The sequence below is a fragment of the Dermochelys coriacea genome, chromosome 6 (assembly GCF_009764565.3).
Source record: "Dermochelys coriacea isolate rDerCor1 chromosome 6, rDerCor1.pri.v4, whole genome shotgun sequence".
Lineage (NCBI taxonomy): Eukaryota > Metazoa > Chordata > Testudines > Dermochelyidae > Dermochelys > Dermochelys coriacea.
The window spans coordinates 9,170,646-9,183,746 of NC_050073.1; the positions used below are offsets into that span (position 1 = coordinate 9,170,646).

Genomic DNA, 13,101 nt, shown 5'->3' on the forward strand with positions numbered 1-13,101 from the left:
TTATTTGGGGGCATGAGGAAAATGTAATTGCAGGATAGCAGAAGATTCAGAAGGTGCTTAAAATGGTTCATATAAATAAATGACCTCTGTGAATGCTTGCTGGGAGGGGAAATAGGGATAGAGGAGTCTGGGGCTTCAGCAAAGGGAGGAGGATTATGGGGAGGTCAGAGGGGTTGGGGGTTTAGGTGAGGGGGTGGGATATTGGGACAGGTGATATGATGGTGGGAGGGAAGGTGAGTGGGTGTCAGTCACCCCCATATTCTTCCCTCCCATATGTGCCCTGGGATTGGGAGGACCTTTCCCTCTGGGGGTGTCTGAGCCCTACCTCTCTGCCTCTCTCACGTGAGCCAGAATCTGGGGAGCCCTCCCCCTTTAGGAGGTTCTGAGCCCCTCTCCCTGCCCCTGTGCATGCACTGGGATCTGTGGGAGCTGTCGCTCTCGGGGTGTCTGAGCCCTTTGTGTGTGCCAGGATCTGGGGTCCCTGCCCCTTTATAGGGGTGTCTGACCTCATTCCTTGCCTCCCCTCATGTGTGCTGGGATCTGGGGGGCCCTGTGCCACTTCGATGGGCTGAGTCCTTCTCCTTGCCTCCCCTGCCCTTTAGACATAGCTGAGCTCCTTCCCTTGCCCCCACACCACTAGATTGGGGCGAGGAACTAAGCATGGGCAGGCTTGATGTATAGCATGGGCTTCCAAGCATTGACTGAGGGAGGAGAGCTGAGAACACCACCGAGATGAATGGAGCTATTGGCCCAGGCTATATTATTTCAATGGGCGCTCTCCTTCAGCTGATATCATCACGCTGAGATCCATAGGCCCCACGATAGCAAAGCAGCTGCTGCTGGTTAATTTCATACAATTTTACAGCTGAGCACCAGGTTAGCTACGATTAAAATTGAGAAGATTTTTGTTTCAAAGCAGATTCTTCTAGGTGCTCTAAAATCCCCATGCTTGGATTGTCTTGAAATTTGGGATGCCTCCTGGGGGTACGACGTAGGGTTAGTGACCCACATTTGAGATCATTTGATCAAGGGGTTCCTGAACTCCAAAAACAACTTTTCTTCAAGTTCACAGCTTCTACCAATGGTTGTTTTGCACCCCTGCCTTCAAAAATGCTGACGGTTTAATGGGATTGGAAGGTGAGGGTGAGCTGGAAATGCTGGAGGGGGCAGGGAATACTAAATGTTGCAGGGTATGGTGGAGAGGGGGAAGGAGAGAGACACACCAGTCTTTTTACACATGTAACAAATAACCGCCACATTTTTGGGTCATAGACCAACTACATACTCCAAACGTTACAAAGCACAAGCATTATCACCAATCCACTATTACGTAGTGTGTGCGGGGAACAGGGAAGAAATGCCCCGATACACCCATAATACACTTACTCATGCTCCGTCATTGCACTGTACTTAACAGGGGCTTCAACTACGTGAAGAGGGTTCCAAAGAGGATGGATCTAGACTGTTCTCAGTGGTGGCAGATGACAGAACACGGAGTAATGGTCTCAAGTTGCAGTGGGGGAGGTCTAGGTTTGGTATTAGGAAAAAACATTTCACTAGGAGGGTGGTGAAGCACTATAATGGGTTCCCTAGGGTGGAATCTCCAGGTTCTTAAGGGTCAGCTTGACAAAGCCTTTGCTGGGATGATTTAGTTCGGGTTGGTCCAGCTTTGAGCAGGAGGTTGGACTAGATGACCTCCCGAGGTCTCTTCCAAACCTAATCTCTATGATTCTATGATTCCCTATACTTGCCCAACACACAAATGCTAAGGGCGAGTTTAGACTACAAAGGCAGATCAAGCCAGAGAAAAATCCTCACCCTGGAGCGAAGTTGTTACACCGACCCAACTCCCTGTGCAGACAGCGCTAGGACAGCAGAACTGTTGCTACAGCGTTTTCAGCGTAGACACGGCCTGAGCCTGCTCTACATCACATCTGTTCAATTTTACAACCCCTTCAACCTCGTCCCCTCCAGGTACATGATGCCGTCTAACACTACAATGTCTTTTACCTTTCATTTGTGCCCACCTCACTGATGATAGTCCCCCAGACAGGAAGACCCTATGCCCCATTAGTGACACAACGTGCACAACCCAGTGCTGTAATGAGGTGAAATGGATCTCTCGGGGTACCCGGGCACCTTTTCTTTGATCACAGACCTGGGGGAGGAAGAGGGGCTCACCTTCACCGACGGGAACAGCCCTCAAAACCACTTTGTCTCTGCCAAGCTGCTCCAGCTAACCCCTCTCCCATTCAGTACAGCAACACCTAATGTGTGGAGGACAGCTGGAGCCCAGGGGCTCTTAGCAGCTCCAGGGGCAGAGATAAGAACCATAGGCAGGCACCTTAACTCCTCATTGCTTGGCTTTCAGATGTGAGAATTTTGCTTCGCTCGACATTCTGGAAGGGCGTGTGGAACCTCTGGGCAACATTAACTCCGTGGTTTGCCAGTGACTTAGCACTGACCACCTGGCACACAAGGGAGCAGGAGATGTGAACACAGTTCTGCTATAGTTTGCAACAAAGTCACAGGGTGCAAGGGAGGCGGCTCTGTTTGTGAGAACCCCAGAGACTCAGCATCCCAGGAAGTCACTCGGGAATGCAGAGACAAAAGGAGGGAGAGACAAGACAGATCCCAGAGAGCTGGGGGTATTGAGGCAGTTGTTGCTGCCAACATGACCTCTGTCTTCAGCTCAGCTTTGCCAAGCCAACCTGAGGATTCTTTGATGCCATATTCTAGTTAAGTAACAAATGTGATGCTGAGTTGCTGCAGATATGGATTGCATTGCGCACAGCAGGTAACGAACTGCGATAGCCCCTTACCAAGGAGATTCCATCATCGGTAGAAACGTGCCCAGCCTGGACCTCTTGGCTACTCCCCAATGTCAATAGGGACCCATATGAGATCTCAGCCAGAGCATGGGCAAAAGAGGCACAGAGCCTCCCAGGGCAAACATGCCTCGGGGGACAAGGCTGGGGGAGACAGAGGAGCAGAGGCAAGCAGAAAGCCAAGGAGAGGGGCACAGACTGAGGGCTCCCAGCACAACCCCAAGTCAAAGGAATAAACAGAAACTGAGTTAGGAAGGTTTCAGAGTAGCAGCCGTGTTAGTCTGTATCTGCAAAAAGAAAAGGAGGACTTGTGGCACCTTAGAGACTAACAAATTTATTTGAGCATAAGCTTTCGTGAGCTACAGCTCACTTCATCGGATGCATCAATGAAGTGAACTGTAGCTCACAAAAGCTTATGCTCAAATAAATTTGTTAGTCTCTAAGGTGCCACAAGTCCTCCTTTTCTTTTTGAGTTAGGAAGGAGTTGCTGTGCGGGAGCCCACGGCTGGGACAGCAGATGGTGTGGTTTGGGATTGAGGGGCATCAGCAGAGCTGGGTGGGAGGCCAGGGCTGGGACAGCAGGGGCTGTGGGTCTGGATTGAGGGGCACCAGAACTGGTTTGCCCATGCCCCACTCCTGGCTGTGCTCGTGTTTCCTCAGAATTCTACTCCGCTGGCCCCAGGAAACCCTCTCACCCCTCCCTGCCCAGGGAAGGATCCCAATGGTGCCTTGTGACTGCAGAGATGTGGCTGACCCAGCTCCGGGCCAGCCACAGACTCTGTTAATGGTTCATTCGCTCAGGAATAAGACATTGGAGCAGCCTCCAAGGGAGAAATCCAGCAGGGACAGGACCAGCTGCTGCCAGGCAAGGACTTCACTGCCTCATGGACACCCTTTCCCCCTATCTACCCAGAGGCTGCCCCTTACCCTGGCACAGAGACCGCCAAGGTGGGTGGGTGCTACTGAGACCACCTGAATCCTGCACAGACCAGCCCTGGCCTTGTGGGGGCCACACAGACAGACAGGGATTGCTACTGTAGGATCTTTGGTGAGCACAGAGGCTGCACACAGATTGGTTTGTTATTTTAGGGTCTCTGGTGAGCACAGGGGCTGCACTCAGACTGCATTGTTACTGCAGGTTTGTTATTGCAGGGGTGGAAGGTTACACACACCCTGCCAGCTTCTGGGATGACATTGTGGTGACAGATACAGGAAACTGATACATTCCCCTCCTCCACCCGCTCAGGTGGCCGCAACGCCACAACCTTTGGAAGCTACCAAGGCCCATCTCAACAGAGATGCTGACCCTGAGCTGCTCCTCCAAGCTGCAGCTGCTGGAGGCGACACTATGGAGGCGCCTGCCTGAGACATGGCAGGTGACGTAGCTGTGTCTAGCCCCACTGCCCGCACCCCCGGGACGGGACTCAATCCCCCCACCACCCATGGGGCAGAGAGCAGGGGAAGGTTCCTCTGACTCCCCTGGGAGATGGGTTAGAGATCAGACCAGAGGGGCAGGCCCCTCCCCCGAAGATGCTGGCTGCTCTCCCAGCCCCCCCTCCTGCACCTCTCGTGCTGCCCAAAGTCCAAACCCATCACCAATTCCTGCTGCTCACCCAGTGTAGCCAGCGGGACCTTCCTAGCCAATCACAGGGTAAGTTGGCTCTGTATCAGCCAATCACACCACAGGTGGGCACCGTGTCAGCCAATCACTGCATAGGCGGGCTCCGTGACAGCTAATCAGAGAGCTGGGTAGCTCTGGCTCCCTACAATGCCCATCACATGGCTCCAGTGCGTGTGTGGGTCACCAGCCCCTTTGACCCGTCTCCCCCACACTCAGGATCTCCCCTGCAATACCAGCCCAGGGGCCACAATACAACTTAGGGATCAGACCCCAAAATCAGGAGAGTAAACCGGGGGCGGGGGAGGGGAGACAAGCCCCCCAGCCCTCACTCCCCATAGACCCTGCCCACATCACAACTCCCTCCCTGCCTCTCACGCCCAACCCTAGTGTCACCCCACATCCCCCTACTCAGCCCCCAATCTCTTCTCCTTGCTGCTCCCCACATTCCCCTGCAACTCCCCAGTCTCTGTTCCCCAGAGCCTGGGGCAGCCATTTTCCCTGGCCTTGCCCCCCTGAAATCATTCTGAGGTGGCAGCCATCTTGGCTAAGGGCAGCTTGTGGTGAGAGCCACATTGTCAGGGACAGGAGAGGGAGGCCATTTTGGGGAAGGGCAAATAACACTCGGAGAAGGCGCAGAAGACCATGACACTGAAACCGCACAATAAACATTTGGAGGCTCCTGACACAGTTGTGAGAGTGGGAATTGCTGTCCCTCCTCCAGCTCTGATCCCCAACACCCTTGTATCTCTGGCAGGTTCACAGTGTCATGATGAACATAAACCGTGGGAACCCGGCTGGACATGAGGTGCTGGTGGATACATGGCCCGAGTTCAAAGCCATCCTCACCCGGCTGCGCAGAGAGGTGCTGCCTCTTAGCCACTGCACTGCACCTGGGGGACTGGCTGGCTCAGGCGGGGGTGAGGGGTGGGGAGGAGGGGAATTGGGATTTGGGGCCTTTCCAGGTTGGATCAGGGTGGGCAGGCAGATCAGTCATTCCTTTGGGAGTTCCCCACCCTACGCCATGTCTCCCCCGGCAGGTGGCATCGGACGACACTGATTTCTACACCAACACACACACAGCATTCTAGCGGGACCTAGGCACCAACCGGGCCCTGCTGGGCAGTGCCGTCAACTGGGGCCAGGCCTTCTGCATCCTCGGTAACATGGGCCCCACAGCACTGGGGAGAGCCCCATAGCGATTGAGCATATAAGTCATGTCTGGGCCCAACCGCTGGACCTTGCCCTACAGTGCCAGCCCCGAAACCCTCAGCTCCCCCAAGGCTGCACAGCTGCTCCCATGAGCTCTCTGGGGTCAGGTACCTATGGGGCAGCCCCTTGCCAGGGCTGAGCAGGGGTCAGCTCACCTGACCACATCCTCTTCCCTGAGGGCTGGGGCTAGTGGATTGGAAGCTCAGACTCCTGTCCCCTGTAGCAGCCTGTGCTCCCCACACATATGCATCCTTTTCTCACCACCCTACAGTCCCCATTCCCACTGCTCACGGTGCATTCCTGCCACCTGCAGGGCTCCAGAATGGGGTATACGAGGCCTCCAGGAACATCGCCAAGGCTAAGGCAGTCCAGCTGGAAGCATCCCGCTATTTCACCTACCTCCACCCAGATCCCAGCACCATGTCCGAGATCCGGTCAGTGTCTGCCTGCATCACAGGGCCCCACAGTGGGTGTGGTAGGGAAGAGAACAGCCTGAGAGGCTGGGACATTGGCCAGCATGGCACTGGGATACCCACGCTCTGGCTGGCTATTCCCCACGCAGGGCCTGGGGCCCTGTTGCCACCAGCAGAATCCCAGTGGGATTGGCGCTAAGCCCAACCTCCCTCAGGGATCCCATTGGGACTGGGGAGCATAGCCATTGGGTGGGGCCAGGTATGGGGAGGGCCCTGTTCAGCTACTGCACAGGGCCCCAGCCTCTGCCAGAAAACCCTGATACTAATGGCTTCTGTGCCACCAATGGGACCCCACCCGCAGCCCCTGGGGAAGGGCACTCCTGCCAATAGCTATCAGCCCTGTCAGGGCTTGGGCAGTGAGCGACTCTGCTCACCCTGTCCCTTCACCACATCTGTCCTGGACCAGGATGGAGAGGAACCTTCCCTGTCCACAGCCTGTTCAGACTTCGGCTCCTCACCCAGAACCCCAGGAGGGGCAGATACCCAGGGGGCATCTCTACGAGGAAGGGGAATGAGACACTCAGTTCTAACGAGAAGGGACATTAGGCAGAGCTGCCACTGTGTGGGTTAGTGTCCCATTCCCCACCCCCCTGAGCCAGCCAACTCCCCCCTCCACTTGGCTACAGCATCCCCCTTTGCTGAGTCCCATGAGTTTGGCAGGGTCTCAAGATGACCTTCATGGGAATTCCCCTCTGCCTGGGGGGGGGGAAGCCCCCTCTGATTGGCTGCCTCTCAGAGCTGCTGCAGTAAGAGTGCCCTGCCCCTCCCTGCAGTAATGTGACACCCTTGTCATGGGTGGGGTGGGGAGGGAGGAAGAGGAAGCAGGAATTGCTCAGCATCTCAGGGTGACATGCTTCTGCTCCCCATCCCTTCCTGTGAGCAATGAGGACAAGATGGTGCCTAGGCTTCCCCCTTCCCTGGGACACCTGGCCAGGGAGAGGGGAGCTCGCTGCAGCCCCCACCAGGGCTGGGGGGGGTGGAACAACATCACGAGGTGCAGAGGGGAGGCTGGGGACAGAGTTGATGGGTGACTGTGGGGGGCAGAACTGATGGGGCAGAATGAATTGCTGTATGGGAGATGGGGAGATATGGGGCTAGGAGCTTCTGCAGTGGGGCCCATAACACCATAATAAATCTCGGAGTGATGGCAACACCCAGAGGTGGGAGGAGATCAACTATCAAGGGACACCAGAAATCACAACGTAATCTTTAAAAAAAGCTTCATGATCTTAGGGCCAACCTGATGATTCTGGGGTCTGACTCCCGATCACTGACCCTTGGGCTTGGGCCTGCTGCTCTCTGCCCCGCCCCAGACTGGACCCGTCTGTGAGGCTGTCATCCCTGGATGTTTCCCATGCTGACCTGCTGAATGAGACGTGGGCCATTGGGGGGAACGACAACAGCAGGAGGTACCTGGCCAACCTGATCCGCTACTTCCCCAGTGTCTGCCTCCTGGACCCTGCTGGACGCCCTGTCAGCTGGACTATTACAGACCCATTTGGCCTCATGAGGCACAGCTATACCCTGCCCCAGCACCGGGGACGCGGCTACATCCAGGTGCTGATGAATGTCATGGCCAAGCAGATGCACACATGGGGCTATCCCAGCTACTGTCATTTTGCCGCGGACAACTACCCCATGCAGAGGCTGCAGGAGAGGCAGGGCTTCCAGTGCCAGCCCAACTGGTGCCACTTCATCCTCCACAACACAGCACTGCATAGAACCCCCACGTTAACCCCCAGCCCTGCACCGGGCACAGCCCCCACATGAGTCCCAGCCCAGCCACCCAGGGGACCTGCCAGGCTGGGGCTAGGGAAGCCAAGGGAGAGTGTGGGGGAGTCTGGGGATCAGTGTTATGCCCAGCGGAACCAGTAACATCTCCCAGCGCCAGCCTCACGTGGGGCCTGCTACCCGCAGCCCCAAAGGCCTTGCCCTCCCCCACAGCCCGATAGTCATCTTTAGAGGGTCTGCCCTATTCTCCTGAGCACCATAACCTGCCCTCCTTGGTGGACCCTACCCCCCTACACTGCCCCATCCCAGTTCGTCTTCCAGACACGCCAGCAACGGCTCAATGATCTTCCACCTAAATAAGTTACATGCTCCTCCTCGTCCTGCATCTGCTCTGCTCCTTCTCCCCTGCTTTCCCTGGGACATCCTGCTCAACCTATTGCATCTCTAACTCCTCCACAGTTAGTGTGTCACCCTCCCCACACCCTGACAGAGACATCTCCCCTGGATCTCTCTCTCCCCCGCTTCTCTGGGGCTTGTCACGTTTCTCGCCATTGCAGTCTGCTCTCATCAGCTCTTTTCGCCACTCCTGGACAATACAAACCGTAGCAGCTTTAAACAGGGCAGGAGGGGCTGTGCAATAGGTCCCCATTCAGCAACATCTCCTTGAGCACAACGTGCCGGGCATGATGTTTCTAACACACAATACCTGTTCCGTATTGATACTAACCAGCCCGAAAGTGTTCCCATGCCAAGGACTCCCTCAAGGGCCAGTCTGTCTCAGTAACTCACGGGTTAAATACCTCCTGGGGATGTTGATTATCCTCAAACCAAACTTCACTATCCCCAAAGATTCCCGGCCTGAGGTCACACTCAAAACCTATCCAAATGTGTTAAATTCAGCACCACACAGCCAAGACACCCAAATCCCCTTAACTCCACCCACCGGCATTGACTGATAGCAGGAAGCGTTTGGGGCTTTGTGATCCCAGCTGCAATTAAATTGATTATTGAAGATACCTTTGAGTATTTCCCCTTTGTGGCAGCACTCCCTGGCATGGCTGGGATCTCGTGGGTGATGGGGTTGGCAGAATTACAGCTAGGGCCTCACCAGAGGAAGTTACTCACCTTGTGCAGTAAGGATGGTTCTCGGAGATGTGTGTCCCTATGGGTGTTTCATTTAGGTGTCTGTGTGCCCCTGCACCTCTAATCGGAGATTTTTGGTAGCAGTGTCCCGTTGAGCCCGCACATGTGCTCTCCCTCCCTTGTGGTCTGCCTCAAGGCTCTTTAGCACTGCACGGGTGAACCCCCCTCATTTCCTTCTCTACCACAGAGCCCCATAGAGAACTCTGAAGTAGAGGGGAGGAGGGCGGGTTGTGGAGCACCCAGAGGGACACACATCTCGAAGAACCATTGTTACTGCACAAGGTAAGTAACTTCCTCTTCTTCTTCGAGTAGTGTCCCTATGGGTGCTCCACTTTAGGTGACTCCGGAGAAGTATCCACCACTGGAGGCTGGGACTTCGGAGCGGAGTCTTTTACTACAGAGAATACTGTGGAGTCGAAGATGGTGTCAGTGGCCAAATCTTCAGTGATCGCATAATGTTCTGTGAAAGTATGGACAGAGGCCGCAGTCATTGCTCTATAGATTGGGGAGATAGGGGTATCCCTATGGAATGTGATTGAGGTAGGAACTGATCTCATGGAGCACATATGGATGGAAGCAAGTTGTGCCCTTGCTAAGTGATTAATGCAACTAGAAACCCATTTGGATAATCTTTGAGGAGATATCACAGAGCTTTTGGATCTTTCTGTGGATGAAAAAAAGAGTTTAGGGGATTTCCTGAAGTCCTTAGTCTGTCCAAGTAGAATGCTCGTGTCCTTCTAATAACTAGCATATGCACAATTGTCTCCCAGTTGTCACAATGTAGTTTTGGGAAAAAACAGGGAGATGGATCTGTTGAATCATATGGAAAGTGCAGAAAAAGTAAGGAGAAACTTGGGATATGGCCTTAGAGTTACTTTTTTTTTTTTTTAAAGTCAAAGGCCGTGAATGATGGGTATGCCATCAGGGCCGCTATTTCTCCTATGTACCTAGCTGAGGTGATGACAATTAGAAATGCTGTCATCATGGACAGGTGTAAGAGAGAACAAGTTGCCCTGGACTCGGAGGGAGGTCTAGTCCAAGCCCTGAGAACTAGATTAAAGTCCCAGGCTGGAGCGGGTGATGTCACAATGGGGGAAGAGAGTCCCAATGCCCTTAAAGAATCTACGCATTAGTGGTTGAGCAAACTCCAAGTGGGAAGCCATTTTCCCCATGAGATGTACCTTAAGGGAGCTGAGTGAGAGTTTAAAATGTAGTGCAGAATCAAAAGGAGGAAAGAAGAGGTTGGGTCTGTCCGTTTGGAATGGTACAAACTTGGAGTCATTTCCATTTTGTAAATAGTTATGTGGAGTGGTCAACTTGTGGTTGTGTTTCAGCTTGTCAGAGCATTCTGCTTCTAAGCCTTGGAACAAAGAAAGATCCAAACCTGGAGGCGGAGGACCCATGGGTTGGGGTGAAGGGTCAGCCCACTGTTTTGAGAGAGCGGGTGAGGAATGGGCTGACATCAAAGGAACAGGAGGGCATATTGCCATCTGCATCAGATAAGGGAGCCAGACTTGTCAGAGTCAAGAGGGGCAATCACAATAACTCTCGCTTTGTTTTGTTGAATTTTCAACAGAATCTTGGATAGCGTAGGAAACTGGGAAAAAAGACATACAAGTGGGCCCTGTCTGCTAGGAAGGTGAGGGCAACTGCCAGTGAATGTTTCCCCAAGCCAGCCCTGGAGCAGTAACAAGGACCTTTCTTGTTCCGATAAGTAACAAAGAGATCCATAGGCCGGGTTCCCCAAAGGGTGGCTATATCTTGAAGCACCTCTGAATTCAGTATACACCTATTGTCGTGAGAAAATTCCAGCTGAGACTGTTGGTTGTCCCGTTCTGTATCCCTTGTAGACAGACAGCTGAGATGAGCATATTGTGATGGGTGCATCAGTTCCAAAGTTTGAATGCTGTCTTACAGAGGGAGGGAGATCTGGCAGCTCCTTGGCAGTTTATACAAAACATACAGGTCACATTAAGTCCATCATAACCTTTGTGTGTTGTTTTCGATGAAAGGCAGTTTGTGCACAGGCACTCCTGACAGCCCCTAACTCCAAAAGAGTGATATGGAAGGTCATTTCTGTGGAAGGCCATTTGTCCTGAACCTTGTTGTTGAGTAGTTGAGCTCCCCAGCATATTAGGGAGATGTGTCCCAGGGTGGTGAATGTGGGTAGTGAGAGGAGTGCTCTTGCTTGTACTGCATCAGGTTGGTGCTGATAAAGTCCAGTCACTGTACTGGGCTTCGTATGCCACTACAATGAAGTGAATCTTGGAAAATACCCTGTGTGGAGCCATCTGTACCTATAGTGATCCTGCCCCAAAGGTAAGCAGTAGGAAATCTCCTGTATGATGGTTGTATTGAGATATGGAACTAGGCACCCTGTAGGTTCAGGGCTAGAAATCAATCTCTTTGCTCTAGAGCTGGTCCTAACTGCTGTGAAGTAAGGTAAGATGACTTCTGAGTGGCGTGATAGGTGTATAGATGGCAGCTGATGCTGTCAGGTATCATTGTTCAGGCCCCTGACCAGCTCATCAAAGTGCTTATAAGAGGCAGTTTGAGAGGTCATGGACTGGGGTGCAGACTGTTCTCACTTTTGAGCCCTGGGCCTCTTACACTGTGGCTCATAACAGCACAAAGATGGTGAGTATTGAGAAGACTGTGATCTGTGGTGTGGTTGAGAGGTATATCTTCTCTTCTGTTCCACAGTGTAGATTCCTAAGGAGTGTAGTGCGGTCTGAGAATCCTTCAGGATGTGGAGAGAAAATCTGTCTTCTCCGCAAAGAGTTTGGCCCTTCAAATTGGACGTCTGTAGCTCTTTGGGCAATCTAGAGAGGTGTAACAAACAAAAAAAACAACCCACAACCCACCTCAGTACCACCGTCATGCAGAATGGGCGGGCAGCTGTAACAGTTACATCCAGTGGTATCTCTAGGACCTGTCTGGCTATTAACTGACCTTCTCTAAGAATGGTCTGAATCTGTTCTTTTTGTGTTTCCAATAATGTTTCAGAAACATCCTGGGTTTCCCAAGATTAACAAAATTGTTTTGGCCTTGACAGTTTGGTAATTTATGACTCTAAACAGTAATGTTGTTGATAAATACTCCATCTTGCGAAGCCTGATCATATGGAGTTGACTTGCCATTATGTTGCTTGCTTCATGAATTAACCACATCCACTATGATGGAGTTGGGTTGCAGATGCTGAAAACAAAATCTGCCTCTTTGGGTAGAGATGTAGGGTTGTTTTTGTTTACACTCTGTTGCTGGTTGGTGCGATGGAGGCTGGCTCTGCCAGATGATTTTGGTAGGATCTAGAATTAGCTCATTAATTGGGAGGACAGTTCTAGATGAGAAGGTAGTGTGCAGAATTTCCACCAACTTGTGATGTGTATCTGCCACCTCCTGTAAGGGAATCTGCAGCTCGTCTGCCACCCTCTTGGTAAGATCCAGAAAGTTCTTAAATCTTCACCTAGTGATGCGGGGTGGGCAGCACAGTCTCATCTGGGAGCGATGAGGAGAAGTGCGCTGAAGAGGTAGCTTCCTCTTCAGGTGGGTTTTTTTTCTTCTTCTTCCCCTTCTTTCCTGTTCTGAAAAAGCTTTCTCCTGCCCTGGCTCAGGTGCCAGGATGTAGCAAATCATCTGGTGGACTCTCCCTGAGAGACACCAGAGACGGTCACGCCATGCGAGTGTATATATCCGAAGAGTTACAATATGGCCTTGGGAGGGAAAGGCAGGAAGGCAGGCACAGGCGGTTGACGTGATGGAATTGGGGATGACCCTTGTAGTGTGGTGGTGGGCCAGCTTGAGGGGCCAGGGAATGATCTCCTCCTGGCCAGTGTCAGATTCGTCAGTGGGTGAGCGTGCCACTGACTGGGGTATTGGCAGTATACAGCCCAGTGCTAAAACGATTCTGGGTGCTGGGATGTGCTCGATACCGGGGTCCTGGTACCAAGTAATGGGAATTGTGGTTCTTCCCTAATCATCAGGTATCCGGGGTATCATAGCTCATGCAGTACCATGGGTCCATTTGGTACCACAGAGGAGGGTCCATGGTACATTGTCAGTACCGATAGTTGTGCAGAGCATTCCTTAAATGAGA

The 13,101-nt window shown here is 52.8% G+C and overlaps 1 pseudogene; it reads left to right on the plus strand.

Annotated features, from left to right (window-relative positions):
* The first annotated feature begins 3,628 nt into the window (after positions 1-3,628).
* Positions 3,629-8,156, plus strand: LOC119856916 (annotated as a pseudogene).
* Positions 8,157-13,101: the final 4,945 nt, after the last annotated feature.